Genomic DNA, 20,505 nt, shown 5'->3' on the forward strand with positions numbered 1-20,505 from the left:
GTAGCTGGCTGCTGTCCAACAAAGCACGACACGGCTCGGTGCAGTGGTTGAAAACAAAGCCTGTCCTTCTCCACCTTGCCCCAGTTTGTCACAAATTTCTCCCACTACACAAGACAGCGCCAGAGGTGGAAGCAGGAGTCTGTACAAAATAAAATGTCTGTTTTTGCACACATGAAAGAATCTTAATTTTTTGGCAACAACAATTACCCCCCAAATATATATTTTCTGAAAGCAGAGGAATAAAAAGATTTTGGTTGCAATTTCATGTCACTATAAATGCAAATTTTCAGGAAAATATATAATAAAATTAATTCTAATGCAAACACACAAATAACCATTTTTTTTTTTTTTTTTTTAATATAAGATAGGAGGTTGCGTTGAGTAAATAGATATCAAACATGACAAGTCTTAAAATTGTGTGCGCCCATGATATCGTAGAAAACGGCTGTACCCAAAAATCTCCATAGGCAACGCTTTAAGAGCCTTTACAGCTCATTCGTTTAGAGTTAACCAGGAGCTCTTGTGCTAGAATTATTACACTCACAGCAATTTCACAGGTGTGGTACAATCACAGTTTGCACACATGCACGCAGCCTGGGTGTGCATATTTTTTTTTAAACTTTTCTTTATTTTTACTGCCATCACTAAGGGTTAATATACCTCATGTGATTGCACTGGGCAGGTGACAGGTAGTCTTTATGGAGACATTGGGGATCTAATAGACCCCAAAGTCTCCCCCTGCCCTTCAAAGCATCTAGAAAAGCCATAAAAGGGAGGGCGCACCAGCCTAGCGCATTATCCCAAAAAACATCATTAAAAAAATGTAAATAAACCTACTTACAGACAATATGACTGACAAAGTAACACAATCTGTCCATCGACGCCGAGTGTTCCTGAGCTTGGGAGGACAATTTGGAGGGTAACACTCCTCCGCAGACCCAAAGGCTTTGAGGATCCCAAGGACGTCCTCCCAAGCTCAGGAGCATGCAGAGTGGAGGGGACTATTCTGCTACTTTGATGTGCTTTGTCAGTCATATATTACGAGTAGATTTTTAGATTTATAATAAATGTTTTTTGGGATAATGCGCTAGACTGGTGCGCCCTCTTTTCTTGCGTTTTTTTCTAGTTTTATTGGGACACCCCCAGTCCAGAGAGGGCAGCAAGGTATTGTGCGTTTATATTTCTAATTGTGAATCGGAAGTACTGGCATTAAAAGACCACCACACTCACATGCAGGTGGTGTTGTGCTTTAATTCACAGCATCTAAATGAGAACAGATCTGCTGGGTTAGATATTCCCCTGGCTGCCCCAGGCAGAAAATGGAGGATCTGAAACCGGTAGTGACAAAATCATCATCGCTTCCAGTTTCTTTGTTTACAGGGGAAGTCAGCGAATGTGGTCCTAGGCTCCCGGTAAGAGCGAGAGAGCCTAGGAATAACAGGGTGGAAGGGGTACAAGCTGAACTAGTTAAAAAGAAAAGTATGGCGTTTCCCCCAAAAAACTATCCTCATCTTAGTTCGATTCTGCATCTGTCCCCCGCTGTCTCTGCGCTGAGAGATCAAAAACCGATGATCACTCAGTTCTCCCCTACGCTCTTAGCATCTTTCTAGCACACACTGGAGCGCTGGGCTGTGGTGAAGTCGAGAGCAGCTGGTTCAGTCTCCCAGCAGCTTTCTGAGAGGCAAAGTCAGCTGTCAGGCATATAGGTGGATTCCGGCTGTAAAGTCAGAATTGATCCAGCGCCAGGACCAGCTGAATAACGTCAGTTGACTGGACTTTAGCCCACTTTTGCCTGAAGATGGGTCACAGGAGTTCAGAATGAACTGCATTACTGTGATCCATACACATATGGCCAAAAAAGCTTTAGCCATACTTCTTTAAATACACGAGATGCCATGTTAGGTAGCATTAAAGTCTAACTCCAACTAGTTTTTTCTAGAAACATTAACAACTTCTCCAAGATATCTCTAATGAGCTTCAACAGAAAAAAAAAAAAAAAATGTAATAGACCTGTACATCCATATTTGTGTGCTGTGCTGCACTGCAGTCCAGATTCTTTGTTCATAAAATGAATATGGGCAATTGGGTGCGATTCATAATAAATTGCAGCACTTACACATAGGTGTGCATGTGCTGCCATTTCCTTCATATAATCCCGAGAGCATACAGTACACTGTAGGTTATAATAGGGGGAAAGGATAGCTCTACAGCCTGAAGAGAAAATCAAATGATGCAAGATGAAAGCTGCATCCGCAGAATACTGGACATCTACCATGTAGAACCTTGAGAAGGTATGAACAGAGGACAAGTTGGCCAACCTAACACAGCTGGGCTACTTAAGCCTGGTGCCAAAATGCCCAGGAAACTCCCACTGATCTGACAGATTGGGCATGTAAAAGCATAGATTTTTTTTCTTGGTAGTGTAAGCTGTAATGCTCAGATTTCTAATACATTTCATAATGCTGGATTTAGAAGAATTGTGTCCCTTGTGAGGTCCTGAGAAAAAGCCAAAACAGGGAAAATCTGCTGCAAGCGGGGGCTTTATGTAAAATGAGTGAAGCCAAAAATCTTTGTAAGGATGGGTCTCAGCATTGTCCATTCTCTTTCAGAGTGCTTAAGGCCATGTTCTGGTGAAGACCTGATTGTAGGAAGCCCAGAATGCAAGGCACAGAGTAACCTCTGGGAATGAAGTGTCTGTGCCTGTCACAACAGGCAAAGAATTAACAGGTACGGTGGTAGATCTTCCTAGAAGTGGCACTTCTTACTTTTAGCAAGGTTGGAATAGACTCAGAGACCCCTCTGCCTTTTAAGACCTTGGCTTCAACAACCATGCCGTTAAAAGCCAAAGACTGAGAAGCAGGATAAAATAAAATAAAAGACTTTGAGAAAGCAAATCTTGCCTGTTGGGAACAGGCCAGGGATCTTCTGCTAGAGGACTGAGTATTTCTGTGTACCATGTTCTTTTGGGTCAGATCTGCAAAATTAAAATCTATTTCGCTCTCTTTTTAAACGAGAGACAGAATTCGCACTGGATGGAGAGCGGAGAACGGGGAATTATTAGGGCATCCGAGGCTAGCGCTAGAGAATTCCTGGTCCTGGCTACAGTGGAAGTTTGTTGTTGAATCTGGAGGTTAAGATGACTAGATCCAGAGTACTCCATTTTTTTTTTACATCAAACTGAAGATGTCTGAGTGAACGACCCATTCCTCTTGATCCAAGTGGTGGCAGCTAAGTTAGTCCACTTTACAAATTTATACTCGTGGGAGGTGGACTGCCTAGACTACTGGACAGTGAGTTATCCCATCCATGAGATTATCTGACTTGCATCTTTCAAAGCTGAATGATCCCCTTGGGCTCAGGCCCCCTTGATGATTGATGAAGGCCACAGCCCTGGCATTATCTGACTGCACCCTGACTGGGTGACCTCGCAGAATGGAGGGTGCCTCCGATTAATTCTCAACCATGGGCTCTGAGAAATTTCCTTTTCTGGAAGGAAAACCTTTTCTTGGGATTTGCCCAGCACCAGACCCAAGTAATCCAGGTGAAGAGTAGACTAAAAAGCAGGTTTTTCTTTTAAAGTTAATCACTCCATCAAATGCCTGAAGCATATGACTTGCCCTGTGGATGTGTGCTGACAACTAGATGAACACAAATTCTTCAGAAGGTCATCTAGACAGCCTGTGACCTGGAGGACCCAAGTTCTGATAAGGGCAAGAAAAGAACCTTTCCTAGGGACCTTTAAGAATACTATGGGAGCAGGTGATAGGCTAAACAGCAGAGTGACAAACCTGAAGTGATTGCCTGCCAGTGCAGAAAGCAAAAAGTGGGTAAATGGGAACACGTAGCTAGGTATCTTGGATATCTATAGATGCAATTATTACCCATGTCGCCAAGAGGCAATTACTGTCTTGTGGTTTCCATGCAAAATTATTTAATTAAAAAGATATTAGTCTAATGCTGGCCATACACTATATGAAAAATCGGCCGAAATTCGGTCATTTAGACAGTTTGTTTTTTACGGCCAGTTAATGGGCACAAAAATCGATAATCTTCGGGACGGTATTGAGCCGATAATACTAAAGACAAGTTAGGAAATTTTCTGCCGACCGAACTATAAATTGAAAAGGTTGTGTTTCCCGTCCAAACGGTTTGCACTAGGTATATGTAAAAAAAAAAAAAAGATCAAAAAAAAAAAAAAGATTAAATTTATGTCCACTGAACGATTTATCAGTCATTACATGATGGCAATATCATTTGCTCTCAAGGCCGAATGTTCGTTTTTCCTAAAAATGGGTTCAGCCGATTTTTCCTATAGTGTATGGCCAGCATAGGTCCAGAGTAAGTTTAAAGCCCCTTTTGGACTGTGGTACTGGAATGAAATGAATCCTTAAAACCTGTCTTGTGGCAGTACTGGACTAATCCAGTTGGTATGGACCACTCCCTGGGACAAGAGCGGATACAGGGGCATTCTGAAATTGACTGTCTTTGGGCAGTTTTTTGGTTAATTTGGGAATAGAAAGCAGCGAAGGCATAGGGTTCTGAATGAAACCTCAAGTCTGGGACCCATAGGAAGGCAAACTAACAGACATTCCTTGCCGTTAGGGGTGGGGGCACCGCTTCATTGGAAAGAGGTCTATCTGGAACACATCCTGGGCTTTGTTGGCCAAGATTTGTACCAAAAAGAAGGGCTGATCTTAGGTGCTTTGCATTTTGAGGAGGTAGAAGCTCCTGGAGGTGGGCTTTGGGACCTTCTGCTGGTGGATTAAAACCTTTCTTCCTGCAATGCGTCAAAGTGTCCTTGAAAGCTTTGTAGTGTCCAATCAACTGAATGAATTAGCCTATAGCCAGGGGTCTATAAATCCTTGTGTCTAGTAGTAAACAATTAAAATAAGAAAATGTGCTATATTTTGACATTACAGTCAAGAAAAATGGGAAAATTGCAAGAGCATCGAGTTTGTTATACCGTATTTATCGGCGTACATCACACTTTTTTTCCCCCTTAAAATCAGGGGAATATCGTGGGTGCGTGTTATACGCCGAACCCTCACTGATCAGCGCTCTGTGGAGCGCCACCGACATTTACGGAGCCGAGCGTATTGTGTACTCTGCTCCACTCTCAGTCACGCCCAGTCCCGCCTCCTAGCCTTTACGTCATTGGACCGGAGTTGCGTCCATCATAGGACCCGGGCCAAGGGGCGGGATGGGCTCGGTCTATGTCGACGGCGAGGAGCCGAAGATCTAAATTTAAAATGAAAACATGGTGCAAAATTTGGGGAAGGCTGCAGGTGGACAGTGTGCAAGGTTGATGGGCATTTAAAATGTATTTTTTTTCCCTTAAACTTCCCTCCTAAACTTGTGGTGCGTGTTATATGCCGATAAATACGGTATATCTCTTGATATCGTGAAGTTCGCTAACCATCAACTTCCATTTTATGCCAATGGATAGTTTACTTTTTTTTTGCGGAATTCTAGGATATTACATCTTATTCCTCTACCACTAACCCTTGCAATGTTGTGGGCCCCTTTGCAAGGATATTTTTTCCTGCCCTGGAGTGGGGATTTAAAAAGATAATGTAAAATTGTATTTGGTTGCATTAAAGTTTTACAGTATGGCCGAGTGTATCATTTATTTTAACACACAGCCCTAACACTCAAGGTAAAACAAGAACTCACAACAGGCAAATAACCACAACCACAAAAAGCAATTGGAAACAAAGTATTAAGGAAATGTTTTTTTACAGAAGATAATGTACATAATCACTGCCAAAAGAAAAAAAAACGGAAAATTTATATCAAATACTTACCGTAATTTTCCTTTCCTGATAGGCTCCATGGCAGCATACGTGTGGGTAGCCCCGCCTCCACGATTACCCAATAGGACCCAACTCCCATAAATCTTTGCTCCTGGCCACTATCAGTGTTCCGTAACTAGCCGACTCCAGACATTTGGGAGGGAACTCCTGCTGCCATGGAGCCTATCAGGAAAGGAAAATTACGGTAAGTATTTGATATAAATTTTCCGTTTTCCTGAAAGGCTCCATGGCAGCATACGTGTGGGAAATAACTCGCCAAACACACCCGGGTGGGCAAAATGTCGAGCAAAGAACAAAAGTTTATTTAGCATTGTCAACCGACAAAACTTGCAAACCAAAATTAACAGAAGACAGAGCCGCTGGCTCTACACAGTAATGAGAAACAAAGGTATTAATAGAAGACCAAGAGGCCGCTCTGCAAATAACTTCAGGCGCCACATGGCGAGAAGCTGCCCACGATGTTGAAATACTCCGTGTTGAATGAGCCGTAAATGCCTCAGGAGGAGCCAAGCCCTTTGCTCTGTACGCCCTCTGAATGATCTGAACGATCCAGGTAGAGATAGATCTAGCCGAAGCTCGCAATCCTTTATTCTTGCCATGAGGGAGAACAAAAAGAAATTTCGTTTGTCTAAAGGGAGCTGTGACTTCCAAATATTGTTTCAGCGCGTGTCCTACGTCCAGAGGATGAACATCCTGACTCTCTGAGTTTTTGAAAGTGGGAAGCACAACTTCCTGATTCTCATGGAAGACCGAGGTTACTTTGGGATGCGATCCCAACATGGGAATCAATACTGTCCTATCTGGAAAGAAAGTCAGAAAGGGTTCTTCCGAACCTAGATTCCTAATCTCAGAAACTCTCTTGGCTGAGGTTATAGCTACCAAGAAGATGGTCTTGAGAGTGAGATCCCTTATGGACAGAGGCTCCGTAGAATCCTTTCCAAGGTTTGAGAGAAAATCCAGCACTAAAGGGAGGTCCCATTTAGGAAACCTTGGTTTTCTTTGGGGTCTGAGCCTAGTAGCTCCCTTGAAGAATTGTTGTACCAGTGCATGGTTTGCCCAGGAAATACCCGTAAAGGCTGAAATAGCCGATACTTGGACTCTCAATGAACTGATAGCTAGAGGTAAATCAAGGCCTGTTTGAAGAAAGCTTAGTATGTCTTGTATTGTTGGAGAACTGCAAGAATTTTCTCTGGAGGACATATGGGCCGAAAACTTGGACCATATACGCTCATATACCCTATTAGTACTCCCGCGTCTGGAATTGAGAAGGGTTGGGATGACCTCTTCCGGACAACCAAGAGCTTCTAGCCTTTCCCTCTCAAAAACCATACCTTGAGGTTCAGACATGATGGGCATGGATGTAACCTTGTGCCTTGAGATAGCAAATCCGACCTGAGAGGCAGGGGAACTGGCTCTTGATAACTGAGGAGCAGCAGTAGAGGGAACCAAGGTCTGTTGGGCCAGAAAGGAATTACTGCGAGAATCTCCGCCTTCTCTGACCTGAGTCTCCGAAGGAATTGCAGGATCACCGGAACTGGAGGGAAGGCGTAAGCTGTCTGAAACTTCCAATGTTCTGTGAGGGCATCTATCCCATATGCCTGGGGATCCCTGAACCTTGAGTAATATTTCGGAAGCTTCCGATTGCACGGGGAAGCGAACAAGTCGACTTCCAGGGACAATCCTAAGGTCAGGAGCCAATCGAATACTTCCCGGTGTAGAGACCACTCGTTGTTGTCCAACTCGACACGCGATAGGAAGTCCGCCTGAACATTCTGCACCCCTGGGATGTAGACTGCAGAAAGGTTGGACAAATTCTTCTGAGCCCAATTCATTATTGGCTCCGTCTCCTGTAACAGGGACCAGCTGCGAGTTCCCCCTTGCTTCTTTACGTAAGCCACCGCGGTTGTGTTGTCCAACCTTAGCATGACCGAGGCATTCGCTGTCAGATGATGGAATGACCGAAGCGCCTGGAAGGCCGCTCTTAGCTCCAGAACATTGGAGACGACTCTCTGTGATGGAAACGTCCACCTGCCCTGAGCGACCTCCGAAAGGCAGTGAGCGCCCCATCCTCGGTTGCTGGCATCTGAAGTTACCGTGACCCATGAGATGGGAATGATTGAATGGTGGTTGCGCAGGTTCTTCCCCTGTAGCCACCAAAGAAGAGACGTCCTCATGGCTGGAGTGAGGAATATGCGCTGTGTCTGGCTGGATAAGTCCCGCTGTTGTAGAAACCCCTTCTGAAAGGGACGAGTGTGCCACTGGGCCCACTTTACCATGGGAATGGTGGCTGACATTGTGCCAATCACCCTCAGACATTGGAGAGCCGAGAGATGGGATGCTGCAAGGGCTGCATGAATCCTGTCTCGTATGACTCCAACCTTCTCTTCTGGAAGGGCGATAGTACCTTCTGCTGTGTTGAACTGCGCCCCTAGGAAAACAAGAGACTGAGTTGGATCTAGGTGACTCTTTTCTAAGTTCAGAAGCCACCCGAACTCCTGTAGAGTGGAGATGACTAGGTCTTTGTGCTCCAAGAGCTGATCTTTGTTCTGGGATAGCAGAAGAAGGTCGTCGAGATAGTGATGGAGACGAACACCTTTGACTCTGAGAAAGGCCACAACTGCCAAAAGAACTTTGGAGAAGACCCGTGGGGACGTTGTTAACCCAAAGGGAAGACATGTAAATTGAAGATGTTGAATGCCTACTGCAAAGCGGAGGTATTGTTGAAACTCCTTTGCCACGGGAACATGGAAGTAAGCGTCCTTCAAATCGACTGATATCATCCAGTCCCCCAGATACACGGACTGCTGGATGGTAAGCAGAGATTCCATCTTGAACTTCTCTTTGCGAATGAAGGAATTGAGATGGGTCAAATCTATTACCGGCCTCCATGTGCCGTTTTTCTTTTGAACCAGAAACAAAGGGGAATACATGCCCTCTCCACGTTCTTCTTCTGGAACGGGAACGGCTGCGCCTTGATCCAGTAAAGAGTTCACGTAGGTCAATAGGACTTGTTTCTTCTCTTTTGATTCTGGAAGATTTGTGGGAATAAATCTTAGCTTTGGGGTGCTGATAAAACCCCACTTGTGACCTGAGGAAATTGTTTTTACAGTCCAAAAATCCCGAATTGAGGCCGCCCAAACATGCCTGAAGTGGAGAAGACGAGCCCCCACCTGACAAGTTTGAGCGGGCCCAATTTCAAAAGGATTTCGCGGAATCCTGCTTGCCGGACGAACCCCCTTTTGAGGTATTTTTGAAAGAAGATTGCCTGGATCTCCATGACCTTGAGAATTCTCGACCAGGTCTATAGCTCCGCGCCTCCCTGGCACGATCAGGGCCTTGTCTTCTAGGAAATGGACGCCTTTGATTTTGAAGACGTCTGTCCTGGGGAAGAAACCCAGATTTCCCACCTGTAGCCCGGGATATGGCAGTATCCAGCTTGTTACCAAACAAAGATGACCCCTCAAAGGGAATACGGCACCAGGCCTGTTTGGATGCTGGATCCGCCAGCCATGGACGGAGCCATAACGCACGGTGAGCTGAGACTGCTGCTAACATATCCCGAGATATCAGGCGGATAACATCAATAGATGCCTCCCCCAAAAAGGCAGACGCCATCCTGATTTCTTGAATAGGGGAGTCTTTTGCTGATTCAATAGAAATACCCCTCAGGAATTCCTCTACAGAATCAGCCCATGATTCTATGGCCTTGGATACCGCTGCCATTGCAAGCACTGGTTTGCAAGCCATTCCAGAAGTCAGATATATCCTCTTAAGGTCTGAATCGATCCGCCTTTCCAAAGGATCTTTAAAGGATACCGTATCCTCTAAGGGTAGGGTTACATATCTCACCAAACGCATGAGCGCTGCATCCACCAGTGGTGCTGACTCCAGGTGCTTCACATCCTCTTCTTTAAAGGGATATAATTTCAGGATTTTTGACTGCATGGAACCCTTTTTATCCACCTTGCTCCATTCCTCGGTAATAATGTCACCCAACTCTGAAAGGAAGGGAAAAAATTGTCGCTCCTTATTGAGCTGTTTAAAGAACTTTCTCTGCTTTGGTGGGGAAGTAATAGGGTCTTCCCACTTCAGAGCCTCTCTCACTGCTTTGACCAATGAAGGCACCAGTCCATAGTCAAAACCTAAACCAGGATCCTCACAGTCAGATTCACTATCTGAGATGGGAGCAGATAGGCGGCTTGGCTGAGAGGATTCCCATGTCTCCTGCAATGGGTTCTCTCCAGGTGGAGGAGCCAATAATTCTGACGGGGATTCACACAGCTGTAGAGCATCCCTCTCCTGCAGAGACTCCTTCACAACCCGTCTTACTATTGACTCCAAACGCTGGTCTGCACCATCCCTTTCATCTGCAGCTTTGGAGAAGCAATGATCGCATAAGGATACGTCCGAAAGAACAGGCATCCTGCACCCCCAGCATGATTTTTCCGTACGCTTGCTGGAGTGAGCAGCAGGGGGGTGAGAATAATTCTTATTATGCTGTTCAGATCTTGACCTATGCTGGCTAGATCTTGAGGAGGATTTATGGCGGTGTGATCTTGATGATCCACTGCGTCTAGAAGTGTTAGGTTGTGGATCAGACCCAGAAGGGCTGTAAGGGTAAAACAGACAGAGAGAGAAAAGGATATACAGTCAATCCTACCTATGCCAAACACTCTCTCCAATATATAAAAAGCATAAATACTAAAAGACCTACCTAACATGAGCGGGCTGGCCACTAGGAGGCAGTAAGGCGTCCATATTCACAATAAACCCACAGTTTAAGAAACACTGCAACCAAAAAATAAAACACACATTTTTTTTTTTTTTTTTTTTTTTTTTTTTAAAAAGCATTTCCCCAGCCTAAGGGACACGCTCTTACCTTAAACCGCCGCGCTGACAGCCCCGGGAAGTCGCTGCGACCACTGCAAACATTCCCAGGGTTCTGACAGCTTCCAAAGCCTTTTAAATTTGGCGCCCGTGACGTCATCGCCGACGTCAGACGCGAGGCGCTCGCGCGCATGCGCGGGAACCAAGCCTCGGTCTCATACCGGGTTCGCACATGCGCAGAACGCCTGCATAACCCGGAAGTAGGAGAGAGGTTTGCTGGAACGCGGAAGCGAACGCAAACGGCATGGAGGAGACCGCAAGACAAACAAAAGAAATACACACAAATACAATGCTGCCATGGATAGATAAAAGGCTCACCACTCCACCAACGATCACCTGGCCGAACGGACTGGAACACACACGCCATACCTCCAGCAGATAATGGTCACCCATAACAACGGGACACAGACCGTGCGCACTCAGGTAGGAAATCCTTTCTTCAGCGCTACTCTGCAAATACTCTCCATACCCTGCTTAACAGTCAGGGCCTATCGGAGGAAAATTTCTCAGTCAATCAGCCAATCGATCGTCGTGAAGTTTTATTTCCAGGAAAGAAACCATCTGGTCCTACTGGGGAGGACAAAAAAGGAACACCGATAGTGGCCAGGAGCAAAGATTTATGGGAGTTGGGTCCTATTGGGTAATCGTGGAGGCGGGGCTACCCACACGTATGCTGCCATGGAGCCTTTCAGGAAACTAACTTATTTCCAGTTGATCTTAGCTAGCAATCACACCTAAGCAGAGTGTATTCCTAGCTGCTTTGGCCAATTTTACAAGCTTTGTACAAGTGTTTTTGCACTTGTATCACAGTTCAGGCATTTGTTTTCTGGGTTGGGCAAGGGGAGGAGCACAGTTCTGGAGGAGGAGTTTACAGGCGTGAAAATTCACGTCATGAGTTTACAGATGGAACCTTTAACTGCTTACCACCCAGTCTTATCTATATAGACAAGCGCCATTCTGGGAAGACATACCTGTATGTACTCCCCCAAATCACAGATCAGAATACAGGGCTGCTGTTCTTGGCCCTGTATCATGTGATTGCTGTGGCCAATCACAAGGATAACACAGGCTGCGATGCATCTGCGCGTTCTGCTGACTACATTCTTGCGAGACCCCAAAATCATTTTAATTTTCTTTCAACATTTTCCAAAATTGTGGCAAAAAAATGTAGTCTTCAAAAGATTCACTGTGCCGCCTAAAAATACCATTGGATGTTTACTCTCCAAAACTAGGTCATTTTGTGGGTGTTTCTACTGACCTGGTGTTCCAGGGCCTCCAAAAATGTGAGTTTGGCAGAAAATTAGATGTGTAATTTATGCCCCTAGAAAGCCTTAAGACGATCCTTGGATTTTGGGCGCCTCTATGTAGTTAGGCTCCGAAAAAGTCTCACGAGTGGCATTGTCACATTCGGGAGTAGTAGAATGCGTTTGGGATATAATTCTAAGTGCGCCGATATTGTCTGAAGTCGCTTATTGACAACTTTGTGTAAAAAATAAAATAAAAATGTCATTTTATTTCTACATTTTCCAAAAAAACTCATTGCAAAAATGCATTATGCCGCTACGAAAAAACGTTGGGTGTTTGCTTTCCAAAATGTGATCATTTTGTGGGTGTTTCCACTGTCCTAGTGCTCCAGTACCTCCAAAAATGTGATAGGCAGTCAGAAATCAGATGGGTAGCCTATGCCCCTAGAAAGCCTGAAGGTGTTCTTGTATTTTGAGCCTCTATGCAGTTGGGATGTAAAAAAAAAAAAAAAAAAATCTCACACATGGTAACCCCTTTCTCAAAAGCCAACAATGTTTTTTTTGGGATGTAACTAAGTATACCTATGTTGTGTGTTATATAAAAAAAAAAAAAGTATTTCATTTCTTAATTTTCCCATGCCACTTACCGTAAATACATTTACTGTACTGTCCGGCCATTTTAGGGCCTCTAAAAATAGGGTTTTTGTACTCGCCGTAAAACCCTTTTCTCTGATGTTCATTGACAGACACAGAACTTTAATCTTGACCTTAGGGTTATATCACTACCTTCAGGAGAGGACTAGGTAGAACATAAAGAACAACAGCACCGCCCAGGGGTGGCCTTACTGGCTATAACCCCCCACTGTGCTCCCAGCAGCTCTGTTCGTCAAAAAGCAGTACAAACATAAATCGGAGGGGTGGGTGCTGTGTCCGTCAATTAACATCAAAGAAAGGGATTTTACGGAGAGTAGAAAAATCCTTTTTTCCTCTTTTGTTCTTTAATCTTAGGGACGTTCCCAAGCAGTGTCAAAAATGAGGGGTGGAAACAAAGAAAATAAACTCCACCCATAAAAAAGAAAAGAACTCCTCCTCAGAGGAATCGCAACCTCAAACGGCCGCCTGCAAAACCTTGCGGCCGAAGCATGCATCTGAAGATGCGCCCACATTAACCTTGTAAAATTTGGTGAAAGTGTGAATGGACGACCAGGTCTTACACACCTGGGAAATGGACACTTGATGTCAGAAAGCCCAAGAGGCACCAATTGCCCTGGTACAATGTGCCGTGAAAGGAAAGGGGGAGCGCCCGCCACCCTTATGGCATAAGCCTGAACCACAATCTGTCTGATCCACCAAGAAATGGTGGCAGACGAGACTGCCAGGCCCTTCTTCTGACCAGCCACCGATACAGAGCCCAACCTTCGGAAGGGAGCCATAGCAGACAGATACACCCGCAAAGCTCAGAGCACATCCAAAGAATGTAAAGCAACCCCATCCTTGGGATGCAATGACCGAGGACGTAAAGACAAGAGCACAATGTCCTCATTTAGATGAAAAGCCGAAACAACCTTCGGAAGAAAAGAAGGCTGTGGACGCAGCACCGCCTTATCCTTGTGGAGTATCAAGTAGGGGGACTTGCATGACAAGGCTGCCAACTCAGAAACCCGCCTTGCAGATATAATAGCCACTAGAAAGACTACTTTCTGAGAGAGTGTCAATAACGGGATCTCCCTAATATTTTCAAATGGCGGTTTCTGAAGCACAGAGAGCACCAGATTCAAATCCCACGAGGGCAGTGACAGTCGTACCAGAGCAGCCACATGCCGAACCCCCTGAACAAAACATACGCACCAATGAGTGAGTTGCAAAAAAAAAAAAAAAAAAAAAAAAAAGACAGCCAAAGCTGATACTTGCCCCTTAATGGTGCTCAATGCAAGTTTCTGATCCACTCCTTGCTGCAAAGACAGCAGGATCCTGGAAACTGTATATTTACGTGGACGCCACCCCATCTCCTCACACACAGAGATGCTAAATCTTCCAGGAAGAAGACTTCCGCGCCCACGGCAGAGTGGAAATTACCGCAGTCGACAGTCCTCGGTCCCTCGGCACCTGGCTTTCATCAGCCATGCTGTCAAAGCCAGCGATGGTAAAGAAGGATGAAGTATCGGACCTTGCGACAGCAGGTCCTCCCGCATCGGCAGCCGCCAAGGAAAATCCGCCACCATTCGTACTATGTCGGTGTACCAAGGACGCAGAGGCCAATTTGGGGCAAACAGAATCACCCGAATCCCCTCGGCCTCCACTCTGTGGAGCAGACGAGGGAGGCATCTGAGCGGGGGAAAGCCGATAACGCCCCCATGGAGCCACCAACACGTCTGACATGTCCGCCCAGGGAGCTTTTGACCGGGCCACAAACCTATGTACCTGCCGATTGAGCCCAGAGGCTAAGAGATCCACCTTCGGCAAATGAGTCGAAACACTTCCGGATGCAGTGACGATTTCCCCCTGGTCCAGCAACTAACAACTGAGGTAAACCGCCTGACCGTTTTCTACGTCCGGAATGTATATGGCTGACAGAGCTGGCCACTCTGCCCACTGTAGGATGTGGAGACCTCCAGTGCTGCAGCTGAGCTCCTTGTCCCGCCTTGATGATTGACATACGCCACCGCCGTGGCATTGTCCTACTGGATCCTGACCGGACGCCCCTGCAGCCTCTAGGACCATGTGATCGGCCGAAGCTCCAGCACATTGATTGGCAGGCGGGAATCTTCCTGCGTCCAGCGGCCCTGGGCTGACTGGATGCCCCAAACTCCACCCCAGCCGGTCAGCCTGGCGTCCGTCGTGATCACCGTCCAATGAAGAGGAAGGAACGACTTCCCGGACCGAAGGGCCGGAGACCAAATTTGACAATCCAGGAATGTCGGAGATTTGTCCCATTTGGACAGGATCTCTTTCTGCAAGACTCAAGTGTGGAATTGAACACACGGTACCGCCTCGAAAGTGGCTACCATATGACCCAGAACTCGCATGCAAAAACACAGCGACGACCACCTGCCAGCCATCAATAACTGCACTGCAGATTGAAGTCTGCAGCTTGTCCAAAGGGAGAAAAACTCTCGCCTCTGAGGAGTCCAGAATCAACCCCAAGTACTGCAGGTTTTGAGTCAGCACCAACACCGACTTCTGGAGGTTCAACACCCAACCAAATTCCCGGAGAGTCTATATGGCGATCGCCACATCCTCCCTTAATTTTGAGGCAGAAGCCGCTCTCAGGAATTGGTGCCAGCACCTTGGTGAATACCCTTGGTGCTGTCGCCAGGCCAAAGGGAAGAGCTACAAATTGGTAGTGCTCGTCCCGGACAGCAAATCGCAGAAACCTCTGATGTCTGACGCATATGGGGATATGCAAGTATGCGTCCTTGATGTCCAAAGATGCCAAGAAACCCCCTTGATGAAGAGCAGCGACCACGGAACGAACCGATTCCATTCTGAACCTTCGTACCTTCACGTACCTTTATAGCAAAAAGTAAAAAATAATGCGTTTTTCAAAATTGACGCTCTTTTTTTGTTTATAGCACAAAAATAAAAGCCAGAGGCGATCAAATATCACCAAAAGAAAGCAATTTGTGGTGGGGGGGGGTCAATTTTGTTTGGGTACATCGCACGACTGCCCAATTGTCAGTTAAAACGGCGCAGTGCCGAATCGCAAAAAGTGCTCTGGTCAGGAAGGGGGTAAATTATTTCGGGCTGAAGTGGTTAAAGCACTTAACGGCTGGATCCCCTTAATCAAATACTGCACCACAAATAAAATCCCTGCTTTACAACTGTAGAGAAAAGTTAAAGTATACTTGCCTTACACCTGACTTCCACACATGTGGGGGTAATGCTGCAATGCTTCTGGTGAGATCTTGGCAATGTGGAGGATCCCAAATATCAAGAACAGATGTTCCGGCAGTGCGTGAGAATGTCTTTCCTTGAGCTTTAGGATACTCCAAGGATCTCAGAAATACGCCATCATCAACTGGGTATCAAACTTTTCTCCACAGATGACTTTTTTCAACAGCTGGATTTCAAGTGAAACATGGAGGAGTAACGTTTAATATGTGAGCTGGTTTTGCATTGGGTGCAAGGTTTGCTTTAAAGTGATTTTAATGGTTCGTTTTTTTTTGTTTTTTTTTTAACAATAATATTGTGTCAATCTCGCCGCTTTTATCTGCAAAATTGACACCCTGCAAGCCTCGTTGTGGGAGCCAGCGGCAAGCCGGCTCGCATCAGGTAAGGAAAAATGTTTATTTTCCTTTCCCAATGAGCGACAAGCATTTCTGACATCGAGGCCGGGTTTACACTAGTGCAGGGATCCGACTTGTATTCCCGCCAATACCAGGCACTGTGTTTAGTGTCAATCTTGAGGGAGAACTTCACGCCAAATTTTAAATAAAAAACCGGCATGGGTTCCCCTCCAGGAGCATACCAGGCTCTTAGGTCTGTTATGGATTTTAAGAGGAACCCCCACACAATAAAAAATAAATAAAAAAAAAACGCGTGGGGTCCCCACAAAAGCCATACCAGACCCTTATTTGAGCACACAACCCGGCCGGTCAAGAAAGGGGGTGGGGACAAGCGAGCACCCCCCTCCTGAACCGTACCAGGCCGCATGCCCTCAACATGGGGGGGGGGGGGGGGTGGGTGCTTTGGGGAAGGGGGGCGCCCTGCAGGCCCCTCACCTCAAAGCACCTTGTCCCCATATTGATGAGGACAAAGGCCTCTTCCCGACAACCCTGGCTATTGGTTGTCTGTGGGCGGGGGGGCTTATCGGAATCCGGGAGCCCCCCATCCTATGTGAATGAGTATGGGGTACATCGTACCCCTACCTATTCACCTGGGAAAAAAAACACACAACACAGGTTTTCAAAGTAATTTATTAGCCAGGTTCGGGGGTCTTCTTCTGACTCCTTTGCGCTCTCCGGTTCTTCTCCCAGCTCTATTGCTAGCCGTGGCCCAGTCTTCTGCGTCCTCCTTCCCTCTTTTCTTCTTTGCTTTTTCCGATGTTGACACGATGCTCTCTCCCAATGTAATGGCGCTTGAGCGCTGCACGTCACTTATATAGGCATGGGGCGTGGTCACAGGGTGATGTCACATGGTGGCCCCGCCCTTTATGATGTCAAGTCCCGGGCATGCTGGGAATGTGATGTCATAAGGGGTGGGGCAACCGTGTGACATCACCCGGTGACCATGCCCCATGCCTATATAAGTGACCGGGCAGCGCTCACATGGCATAGTGGGAGAGAGCGTTGTGTCAACATCGGAAGAGGAGAAGAGGGAAGAAGGAAGGACGCAGAAGACCAGGCCGCCTCTAGCAAAAGAGCTGGAAGAAGATAGCGGAGGAACCGGCAGAAGAATCGGAGAGCACGGAGAAAACGCCGTAGAGTGTGAAGGAGTCGGAAGAAGACCCCCAAAGCCGACTAAAATTTCTTTGAAAACCTGTGTTGTGCGTTTTTTTGACACTTTTTTTTCCCCAGGTGAATGGGTAGGGGTACGATGTACCCCTACTCATTGACATAGGGAGGGGGGTCCGGATCTGGGGCCCCCCATTATTAAAGGGGGCTCCCGGATTCTGATAAGCCCCCCGCCCGCAGACCCCTGGCTGTTGGTTGTCGGGAAGAGGCCCTTGTCCTCATCAACATGGGCAGCAGGGCGCCCCGCCTTCCCCAAAGCACCCACCTCCCCAGGTTGAGGGCATGTGGCCTGGCATGGTTCAGGAATGGGTGGGGGCGCTCACTCGTCCCCACCCCCTTTCCTGACAGGCCAAGCTGCGTGCTCGGATAGGGGTCTGGTATGGATTCCGGGGGACCCCCATTGCGTTTGTTTGTTTTTCGGCGTAGGGGGTTCTCCTTAAAATCCATACCAGACCTAAGGGCCTGGTACGCCCCTGGAGGGGAAGCCATGCCGGCTCCAGAGAGGCAACATTGTCGCTTTTATCGCGCTCGCTGCAATAGGAAAAGGCGACATTTTCCTATTGCAGCCGGCGCGACATGTACAGTGCCCTGTCGCCGAAAACCAGCGCAATTTCATTGCTCTGGAAAAACAATCTCAGTAAGGTACTGCACCTCCACTGTGCAGCTCATTTTGCACAGCGTGGCCCCAAACCTGCTCTACCCCCTCAGAGAAATGCTTCCTGAGGGGGTTACCTTGCAGGCGTGCTCCTGAGCCCAGCATTCAGCGTCCATAGCCACCGAACGTATGACTCGGCCCAGGTCATTGGATTTGATTGACAGCAGCGAAAGTCAATGGCTGCTTTGCTATCAATCTATCCAATCAAGAGCAGAGAACCCCCTTCAGAGAGACAGGGCATCCACGTCGGGTCAGGTTCCAGGGCTCAGGTAAGTAAAACCGGGGGGGGGGGGCTAATGGACCCGTCACTGCCAGGTGTATTCTCACTTTAATGCATTGGATGCATTAAAGTGAAAAAAAAAAAAAAAAAAAAAAAAAAAAAAAAACACGACAATGGTTTACAACGCCTTTAAAGCTGACAAGCATGTCCGGTGATTACAGAAACAATGAATGTCCACTTTCTGTCAAAAGGGCAGTCTGCACAAATCTGTTTAGGCCTAATGAATCCAGCAAGACCCAGAATTTATTATTGGCTCATAAGGACAGAAAAAGTGACTTCTTCCACTCCACCTCTAAAGTGTGTGCATACATGCCTATGAAATGGGTAATGGGCTGTAGGTTGACTGGGCATAAAGACCAATAAGGTGGCTACATATTCTCTTTAAACAGCACAGCTAAATGTCCTAATGGTATAAGGCTATATTCACATTATAGCATATTCAGGCAATTTTAAATCTGATCTCCATTTTATTCCCAATCTGGTCCAAATTAAATATTTTCTTCACTAACCGATGTAGAGGCTGCACTGTACTAACATATGTAGCTTCAGCTATATACAGTATACAGCACTTAGTGCAGCAGAATGGGGACTCCCCGTTCTCCTCCTGGAACAAAATCTAGCCAGGCTGAGGGCTGATCAACCATTCACAGGGAGCTTTATAATTTTATGAATGACAGATAGTCCACCTCACATATGAATGACACATAATCCACCTCAACTAAAGAAAACTGTATTATATAGAATGCAAAGCCCCCTGTGAATGACTAAGCAGTGCTCAGTCTGATTCGATTTTGTTCTGAGAGCTAGGCACGAACTCCTGATGTCAGACATGTAGCTGAGACTACATACAGTGCACACAGTTGCGACATCCGTAAGTGAAGTTTGGTCCAAATGAGCATTTTCAACTTCACTAAAAAACACAGAGATCAGCTTTCGGCCTCATACACACTGGATGTTTTTACAGCTGCTGTTTTCGGTTTCAGACGTTTTTTCCTGCAGACAAACTCCCCAGCATGTTATGTGTTCATGCACACATAGGCTGTTATCAGTATTTCACAGGGGTGTTTTCTGGCTGGAAAAACACCCAAGAACTAGTTGGAGTTTTTCAGCTGTAAAAACACTAACTCTGCTAAAAGTTTAAAAGTGCTGAAACGCGCTTGACCCATAAGCTTTTGTGGGAGTATAGTTTTGCAAAAAAAACTCCTTCTACAGCTAATGCTACTGGCGTTTATAATGTCCAGTGTGCACGAGGCCTTAATGGTTATGGCCCCATGTTCCAAAAAAAGTTATAAATCAGGGCTCGGCAAATTTGCTTTGAATCTAGGGGCCACCTAAAAATGTTAGGTAGCCATTTTTATTTTATTTTTTAAACTAACAAAAGTTTTTTGGTTTTTTTCTCAGCGATAAAACCTCTTCACTTATGTAGCCCTGATGTGTATCTTTGCAGATGCAGGACACAGGTTTACACAGAAGGCGCCAGTATGTGAGGAAGCAAAAAATAATAAATTAAGCGCTGCTGCAGGTAAGCAGAACTAAAGTTTTTTTTTTGTTATTAGAGGTTAACAAATTCAATACTGGGCACTCCTCACCATCCAGGTCAATTTTCAGCACTGTCACACTTTTAATGACAATTGCGCAGTCACTCAACACTGAACCTACAAGAAATTGTTATCTTTTTTTGAGACACTGATGATGTGGTGGCGGCACGAATAAGCACTACCGAGGGTTCTCAGCTAGCCGACATTGTGCAGGAGCCACCGCAGAATTTAGCGCACCCCCCCACCCCCACCTTCTGCAGCTTCCCCTTGACCCTGCAAGCTCTGGATTCCTGAAGAGCTGATCTCATCAAGATTGACACCCCTGGCTGGGTACTGCTGGATCTCTTCAGCAAAGCTAATTAACTTGCTCCCCTGGTCTCCGACTGGATCTCTTCTTCAGTAAGGCAGCAAGCAGGCTGAAATCCCAGCCATGTCCGGCTCCCCTCCCCCTGTGATCAGCGGCACAACAGTGAGGGCTGGCATCGAGCAGCTGGGCTAGGCAGAATCCCCAGCCGGGGTCCGGCTCTTCCCTGCGATCAGAAGCAATACTGGCTCACTGTCACACCGAGCAGTTGAGTTAGGAGAATCCCCAGCCAGAGTCCAGATCCTGGCCCCCTCCTGTGATCAGCGACAAG

At 46.4% G+C, this 20,505-nt stretch overlaps 1 protein-coding gene across 1 annotated transcript in view; it reads right to left on the minus strand.

Moving 5' to 3' along the window:
- Window positions 1–20,505, minus strand: part of RAB35 (RAB35, member RAS oncogene family) — a 60,486-nt gene that overhangs the window by 31,219 nt on the left and 8,762 nt on the right. The gene's annotated exons all lie outside the window — the stretch shown is intronic.

The sequence above is a fragment of the Lithobates pipiens genome, unplaced genomic scaffold (genome assembly GCF_037356315.1).
Source record: "Lithobates pipiens isolate NorthernLeopardFrog02 unplaced genomic scaffold, aLitPip1_a1.2 Scaffold_3, whole genome shotgun sequence".
NCBI classification, from domain to species: domain Eukaryota; kingdom Metazoa; phylum Chordata; class Amphibia; order Anura; family Ranidae; genus Lithobates; species Lithobates pipiens.